General features: G+C 35.2%; 1 pseudogene; it reads right to left on the bottom strand.

Moving 5' to 3' along the window:
• Positions 1 to 7,192, bottom strand: part of LOC103659213 — a 41,229-nt pseudogene extending 34,037 nt beyond the window's left edge.
• Positions 7,193 to 9,100: the final 1,908 nt, after the last annotated feature.

Below are 9,100 nucleotides of genomic sequence, written 5' to 3'. Positions count from 1 at the left end.
GAGTGAGACAGGGAAATTAGTAGTGGAAAGTATTGGGTATTTATGTTGGGGAGAAGTGTCTTCAGTGTTACTCCCCTAACTGCTGCCACCTCCTGGCACACACACAAGGAAGCCTCAGCAGAGATAGCTGAAGACCTCTTGGCCCAAGGACTCAGATAGAGATCTAGGAGGCGCCAAAGCTAGGAGTACAGACATGCAGAAAGCATGGTAGGCCAAAGGGCCTGAATTCTTGACTACAGCTTCCTTCACAGAGTGCAATGTACTGGCTATGCACCAAGCCACGTGTGGGGAGAGCAGCTTTCCTGGGAGGACTGTCAGGTAAACCTTTTATAATTGTGTGCGGTCAGACCTGAAAAACTAGCCTTAAGAACCTATAGGTTTTCACCAGGAGGCAGACCCCTCAAATACATATTGATATATTGTGTTTTTTTATTCACTGCAAAATATTTTAGTTACTTCAGGTCACAGAGGTATAGTCCATATAGTCTGGAGTTGAATTTGTATTTCATTGTTGCTATAGTTATTTTCAGTGCACCACAGACTGATTCTATCAGCAATAGGCTAAGTCTACTTTATGCTTGTGGTACGGTCTATCATGCCAGAGGATTTTTCTAAGTTTTCCTGTTCCAACAATCTGTAGGTCCTGTATCCATGAATTGCAGCATATTCCCCAGAAGTAAAGTATTGTTGCTTGTTACTTAGTCCAAGACTCAAAGAAGAGGCAGGAGGGTTCTCTGACTTAACTGGTGTTGCCTTAGTCTCAAGCACGGTCTATGTTCCGGGGAACGATGGGTAGGGTTTTCTCAGTGCCTTTCTTCCCATGGCAGTAGTCTCTGCCTTGAAGCTCTGCGTGGTCTTGGGCAGGAGGATGTTGCTAACTCTCATAGTGGTAGCAGGTCTCCACTTTGTATCAGTACACGATTCCAGGCCCAAGAGTGTCTTCTTCCTCTCCTCTAGGAGTATATGGCTTTTACTGCTTCTCCTCCCCAGGTGGCATTTTACCTGTGTCTAAAATTAAAGGCGGAGAGATTCCCTCCTCCTGCCTTTGTGGAAGACTGCTATTTTTTTGTTTCTAGGTACTTTGCCAAATGCTACAAATGCAGTCCTAATGTGATGTTTTAAATCAATTTTTGTGTATAGTACTTTCTTTTTTGTTTTCATTATCCTTATGTCATTTAGTTTTGTAAGGACTATGGTTACATGAGTACAATGATATTAGACATTTATTTTTCTATGACCGTTTTGGGGCATTTATTAATATGTCCTTGAATGATTTCCCCATCAGAGCAAATGAATAAATACACACACTACTTCATCGTGGTGCTTCATTGTCATTCATAGCACAATGTACCATAACTCATTTAATTATTCGCATATTGATAGAGACATAGTTTTCTATTTTTATGCTATTATAGTAGTGAAGGCAGGAATTTTGTACATACATCTTTGTACATGTGAGGAAATTTTACCGTAGAATACATACTTAAAAATGTAACATTGCGTTAAAGGGACATTGAGATTTCCCCCTGTTCTTTTCATTTCTATCATAAAATAATCTGAGTCCATATGACAAATGATTTCGCTTAGTGGATTACAAAAAAATATTTTTTACAATGAATGTGTAATTCTTTTCTAATATTTCCTTGATAAGCTATATGGCCTTTAAGGAAACCTACATTTATCCAAAAGAAATAAACCTAGGTTACTAATTAAAAGAATGCTTAGATTTTTCATAGCTCTATAAGTTTTCCTCTTCCTCTCTTTTTTTTTTCTTTGAACATTTGTTTTGTTTCTTGAATTTCACATATGAATGAGATCATATGGTATTTGTCTTTCTCTGACTGGCTTATTTTTCTTCACATAATATTTCCTCTCTCTCTCTCTCTCTCTCTCTCTCTCTCTCTCTCTCTCTCTCTCTCTCTCTCTCTCTCTCTCTCTCTCTCTCTCTCTCTCTCTCTATATATATATATATATATATATATCTCACATCTTCTTTATCCATTCATCTATCAATGGACACTTGGGTCGCTTCTATAATTTGGCTGTTGTAAATAATGCTGCAGTAAACATAAGTGTGTATACATCCCTTTGAATTAGTGCTTTTGTATTTTTGGGTAAATACCCAGTAGTGAGATTACTGGGTTATAGGGTAGTTCTACTTTTAATTTTTTGAGGAAACGCCATAGTCTCTTCCACAGTGGCTGCACCAGTGTGCATTCCCACCAACAGTGCATGAGTGTTCCTTTTTCTCCACATCCTCACCAACACTTCTTTCTTGTGCTTTTGATTTTAGTCACTCTGGAAGGTGTGAGGTGATATCTCTTATAGACTTCATTTTTTTAAAGATTTTATTTATTTATTTGACAGAGAGAGAGTGAGCGAGAGAAAAGAGCACAAGCAGGGGGAGCAGCAGGCAGAGAGAGAAACAGGAGCAGACGTTTAACCGACTGAGCCACCCAGGCCCCCCTATAGATTTCATTTTTAAAACAATTTTAGACTTACAAAAAAACTGAGAAGAGAGTTCCTATAGCAATACCCAGTTTCCTCTATAATTAACATCTTATATTAGTACACATTTGTTAAAATTCATGAACAACTGTTAATGTATTATTATTAAATAAAGCCCATTAAAAATCCTTAAATTTCCTTACTTTTTATCTAATGTCCTTTTTCTGTTCTAGAATCACATCCAGGATACCGAATTACATTTACATTTGTTTTCTTAGGCTCCCCTTGGATGCAATATTTTCACAAACCTAGCTTGTTCATGAGTCATTGACAGTTTTAAAAGGGTACTACTCAGGTACTGTGTAGAATTTAAGATTCAAGAATTTGCTTGATATTTTTCCCATGATAAGACTGGATTTACAGAGTATTGGGGGGAAGATCACAGAAGTAAAGTGCCATTTTTATCGTATCTATCAACTGTGCTTACCAGCAACATAATGACAGTTGATGTTGGCAATGACTCACTGGACTGAGGTGGTATTTATAAGGTTTCTCCACTGTAAAGTTCTCTTCCTCCCCACCTACCTCCATATTGTACACTTTTGAAATAAGTCACTTGCTCAGTCCACACCTATGGAACAGAGAATTATGCTCCCTCTCTTTGAGTGGAGAGTACCTACGTAAATTATTTGAAATTATTCTGTATGGAAGGTTAGTGTTTCCTCCCCCATTTTAATTTATTGAATCAGTTATTTATGTCTATATGGACTCAATATTTATTTTGTATTCTGGGTTATAATTCAATAGTATTTTTGTTGTTCACAAAAACTATTTTGGGACCCAGTCCCTTTCTAACCCCAACCCCGTCAAAAGGATGGAGTCAGGCAAGGGAGAAACCTGGCACAGAAATGTCCCCTGTCCCTCAACACAGAAACCTGGAGAGAGGTAGAGGGGCACGGCAAACAATTCACCAGAGGTAGGAGGAGAAGGGTAATGTTAGACCAAAGTGATAATTATAAAAGAAGAGCAGAAGGTGGGGAGTACTACTGAAGACCCAGAAAAAAACAAGAGGTATGGAGTTGGGAGCCAGAAGAGGTGGAGAAAGTGAATCTCGTGGGTAGGACTCTGTTTCGCTTGCTCTTTGGTCAGTCGATCCATCTGGGGGCCATACACAGTGCTGAGTACAACAAACTATCATCACTCTTCCCAAGGCCAAAACCACAGTGCCACAGTCCCTGTGAAAGGAATGAGGTAATAGCCCAAGGGGGAACTATTTTCTGAAACTAGAAGCATCTGAACCCCCTTTTGGTAGACCAAGAGTGCATGTTTCTGTCTTGGAGCTCCTTTCCCTAATAATCACAAATGGAATTCACATCTGCTGTGGAATTTCCTCTGTATTTCATACCATCTTCAGAAGTTCATTGGAATTTGCAATGTGTATTATAGCTGCACCACACCTAGCTTTCTTCTGACCGTTAGGACCTGGAAGTCAAAGTTGCCAGTTGAATCTTGGAAACAGTAGAATAAAGACTAACTTGTTGCCCCGGGCTGAAGATAGTGGGCTCTGGGGCTGTAGACATTGGCTTGGTGAACTTCCATAAGGAACTCCCAAAGGCCTTCATGGCTCATGGTAGCCCCAAGGAGCTTTATCTTGACTATTTACCATGGAAATCATGTGGAATGTCAGGAGATAAAAACCATAAAACTGTGGCCTCAGGAATTTCTCTTTCACACTATACACTGCCTCCAACAATTTGTCAAAGTTACATTTATGTATACTATCAGATCCAGTAGCTTCTGCTTTCCGTAAGGTCACTTTGGCTATGAGTTTCAGGTAGTGGTTTTCCTTGTGACTTCAGTTGTCTGATGAGTCCATGACAAGTCTTTGATTTTCAGGATGTTTTCCTTATTCTTGTTGTAAGGATAGGAGTGATAACTTCCAAGGTCTCTACATGTCAGAATTGACACACCAGAAATATTCCAAAGTCATTTTTCTTATTTCAGTTTAAGGCTCTAGTGTTTGTTCATAAGTATAGGTGTATCATCAGTCTTCCTCACAAATTTAAAAGAATACTCTGTTCTAGAATAAAATAGAGCAATGCATATAAAATAGTATTATCTTTTGAATCCAAATTTTCTGTAGTGTTACATTGATCTTGTAAAAATCAGAGACAAGTTAGTAGGCATGCAGTGAAACAGAGTACACAAAGAGAGAAACCCAGTTACATCAGCCTGAAGTCAGTTCCTGATATAAAATAACAGCAACAACAAAATTGAACATAGTAGTGTGCTGTAATAAAATGAAGGAAACACTATAGATACAATATCACGTGAAAACACTGAATAAAAACAACAATTCCCAAAACAAAACTAAGTGTGTTTATTTGATATATTTTGAACAATATATCTGATAAAGAAATATAAGTTTTTATGTTTTCTGTCAAACATTTTGCCAAATAAATTCTTTAGATAACAAAATCAGTAGTTTAAAATGAACAGTACCACTATGGCATTTTCTATTTTAAGTAGTTTCGTCTTTTTATCAGATGGTTTGTCACTGATTTAAAAATTAAAAAAAAAAAGAAAGAAAAAAATTAACATATAAACAATAGTTTTTCTATAAAATTTAATACATATTTATTTTATCTTTTCGTCATGTTCCCAACATTATTGGGCAAGCTAACAATTAAGTACAAATTTTTTAAAAGATTTATTTATTTTAGAGAGAGAGAGAGTGCATGCACATGCATGAGTGGGGTGCACAGAAGGAGAGAATCTTCAAGTAGACTCTCCACTGAGCATGGAGGCCTATGCAAAGCCCCATCTCATGACCCATGAGATCATCACCTGAGGTGAAACCAAGGGTGGGATGCTTAACCAATTGAGCCACCCAGGCACCCCTAAGCACAAAATGTTTTAACACATTTTCTTTACCTATACTCATAATTTAGCACTTAGCTGGAGAATAATCACAGGTAATTTTAAAGCAATAAAAATATCTCTGAATTGTCACAGGGTTAATATTTATATATGAATATACATGGGAATACTAGGAGACAGTAAGTTCAAAAGCTACCAGGATTTAATGAGTGGTATATAAAAAATAAAAAATGGTGAGAATTAGGTTAAAAACAGCATTTTTAAACTATCCAAAAAACGGCATCTGCTACTCAGTTTCAGGTAATTGCTAGTATAATTACTTTTAAAGAGATGCCAAAAAATGTAGATTTTTGGTTTTAAATAATAGATCAATATTTTTAACATGATACGAGCAAAATCATTTATATCTACTGGCTGAATTTGGATCCATGCAAAAATTGTTTAACTCCAGAATACAAAGTCCCAGTGATTCATGATAAGTAATAAATTCTTAATTTAAAAAATTATCGTATATGCACATGAATAAAATATAACTTTTTAAAAGACAATTTTGGGGTCAGAAATAATTTGCAAACCAAGATAAAATATCCATACTCCATATAAGCTATCACTCCCAACCACGGTAAACATTAATGATATTCACTGATACCTCCTTTTCTTTGTGAATACACAGAAAACCTAGCCTCCCAGTCCCTTTATGATGAAAAGGAGCCATAGGAGCAGTTCTTGTCAGTGAAACAGAACTGGCAGATAGATATGTGTATCATATGTGGTCTGAGAGCATGAAAGTTACAGAGTAAATCACCAATCTCTGCCTCCTGCCATGCATTATTTAGAATGCCCATGTTCAGGTAACGGAGGAGCAAGATTGAGATATCTTGGTTTGAGGCCCTGGAGATTCGCCAAAATCTGCAGAAGACTTTGGATGAGCAAGAAATTAACATATGTCTGTAGAGCCACTAACATTATAAGCTTAAGTATTATTGCAGCATAAACTACCCTCATCTGAAAAATATAGCAACAAAGAAAGCTATGATATTTGTATGACAACTACTTTAATTCACGCACTCAACATTCTTTAACACACTGGTATTAAGAATGAAAGTGAAGATATTCATCACTACAGATTTTGCAGATATCAAAAAGATGAAAGAATTTTATGAAAACAAATTTGGGTGACACACAACAAATCTGAAGGAAGAAATGAAGACAAATTTTAAAAATCATTTTTAAAACATCTTAAGTTGAGAATACTTCATCGGTGAAATAGTTTTGAAATTGACAGCTTCACTGATTTTTTTTCCCAAAACTGATTGTCTATCACTAATGAACTCTTCCAGATAATAGAAATAAGTCAAATGTTTCTTAATTCTTATCATAAAACCAGAATTAACTTAGTACAAAACTCAACAAGGCATTACAAAAAAGAAAGATTTAAAGACCAACATTTATTCTGCATGTAGATGCAAAGTTCCTATGAGAAATTATTAAATCAATTCTAGCAATATATTAGAGAGGATAATGCATTATATCCAGGTAAAATTTAATCTAGAAAGGGAAAAATATTTAATATTTGAAAATCACTCAAATCAAATAATTCAGCTGATTAATGGAGAAGGTAAAAATAACATATGAACATAGATACATGCAAAATTGATTGGTACAGAAAATATTTACAATAGTAAACACATTAATATTTGATACATTTATATTAAAACACAATAGCCTTGAAATACCTTTCTTAGAAAGATAAAGAATTCTACAAGAAAGTGTTTCATATTATAGTGAACCACTTGACTTACCATACCTTCTCAAGGTCAAGAATAAGATTTGAATGTCCAACATCACCACTCTTCTTCAACATTGCAATGTCGGTATAGTCAGTGCAATATAGTATATATAAATGCAAAACATGAGACTTGGAAAGAAAAAATAAAACTTCCTAGTTTACAGAAAACAGTATTGTATACTTTCAAGATTCAAAAGAATATACATATAAGACAATAAAATTAATAAGCTAATATAGCAGTCCCTCAATTAAACATGAACACACAAAAATTAACTTTGGTTTTTGGACCATGAAAAGACAAAAGAAAATTATTTTTTTAGATTTTATTTATTTATTTATTTATTTATTTATTTATTTATTTATTTGAGAGAGACAGAATGAGAAAAAGCACAAGCAGGGAAGCAGTAGAGGGAGAAGTAGAAGCCCACTCCCAGCTGAGCAGGGAGCCTTCTGCAGGGCTCAATCCCAAGACCCTGAGATCATGGCCCTCACCAAAGGCAGACACTTAACTAACTGAGCCACCCAGGTACCCCAAGACAAATGAAAATTAAATTTAAATTACCACTTACACTAGCAAGAAAAACATCAAATTTATTGTAATAAATCTAATTAAAATAATGAAAGTTTCTTCAACTGAAAATTACAAAACATTGAGAAAAATGAAACAAGCTAAATAAATAGAACAATATCCTAGAATCATGAATTGGTAAGCTCAATATTCTAAAGTTCTCAATTTCCCCCAAATAATTTGCTATATATTATTCTTCAGACTTTGTTTTTATATGTGCATTAAGAAATTAAAAGCTGGGGTGCCTGGGTGGTTCAGTGAGTTAGGCGTCTGCCTTCAGCTCAGGTCATGATCCCAGGACCCTTGGATCAAACCCTGAATAGGGCTCCCTGCTCAGTGGGGAGCATGCTTCTCCCTCTGCCCTTCCCCCTGCTCATGCTCTCTCTCTCTCTCTCTCTCTCTCTCTCTCTCATTCTCTCTCTTTCTCAAATAAAAGAAATTCTTTAAAAAAGTAAGTTGATTCAAAAATTTGTATGGAAATGCAAAGTCTGGACTAAGAGCAGATAAAGTAATCTTAAAGGAAAAACAGCATGGCTAAAGAAGTAATACTACAAAATATTACGTCCTGTTATGAGTTGAGATAATTAAGACAGAAAGGTGATGGTGCAAGAACAGAAAAATTGAATAGTGGAACAGAATAGAAAGAAAAGACTTGCATATAAAGGGTCACTTGTTTTATAACAAAGAGAACACCTCACACAGTAGGGAAAGGATAGTCTTCAATAAATGGTGCTGTGTCACCTGGAAAAAAGTAATTTGTGACACTTACATAGCCAGATGAATGATTAATATAATTGTAAATGTTAAAACAAAAGCTTATTAAAAAATCACAGGCTAATAACTTCAAGATTTTGAAACAAAGATTGAAGAAGATATACAGTGCCTATGTGTATGGGGAGTTGGAGGGATGGGTACATTTATTTGTGTGTATGTGTAACACTATTTAAAAATTATGAACTTCTGGTCATCAAAAAATAGCACTAAGGAGTAAATAGGCAACTATCAGAACGGAACATGTGTGCAAAATATATTTATATTTAACAAAGGACTTGATTCAGAAAAATTCACAAAATTCTTACAGAAATTAGTAGAAAAAAGACAAAAAATATTAATAGAAATGTAGTTTAAACTCGAGCATTATATCACATAAGGGAACATATAAATAGCCAATAAAATACTCAAGGGTATAGTCATCGAGGGTGTGCAAATCAAAACAATATGATAATATTGTATAACCACAAATATGGCTAAAATGAAAAAGATAAAAAATGCAAAACTTGAGCAAATGTTATTCTCATATACCACTGTTGGTAGAGAATTTAAATTAGCACAATCACTTTAGAATTTTGTTAGGCTGAATGCATGTTCTAAGACACAGTGAGTTTACTACTAGGTATATACTCAAAAAGAATGTG

The sequence above is a fragment of the Ursus maritimus genome, unplaced genomic scaffold (genome assembly GCF_017311325.1).
Source record: "Ursus maritimus isolate PB19 unplaced genomic scaffold, ASM1731132v1 scaffold_10, whole genome shotgun sequence".
Lineage (NCBI taxonomy): Eukaryota > Metazoa > Chordata > Mammalia > Carnivora > Ursidae > Ursus > Ursus maritimus.
This window is presented reverse-complemented; position numbering and strand designations above follow the sequence as displayed.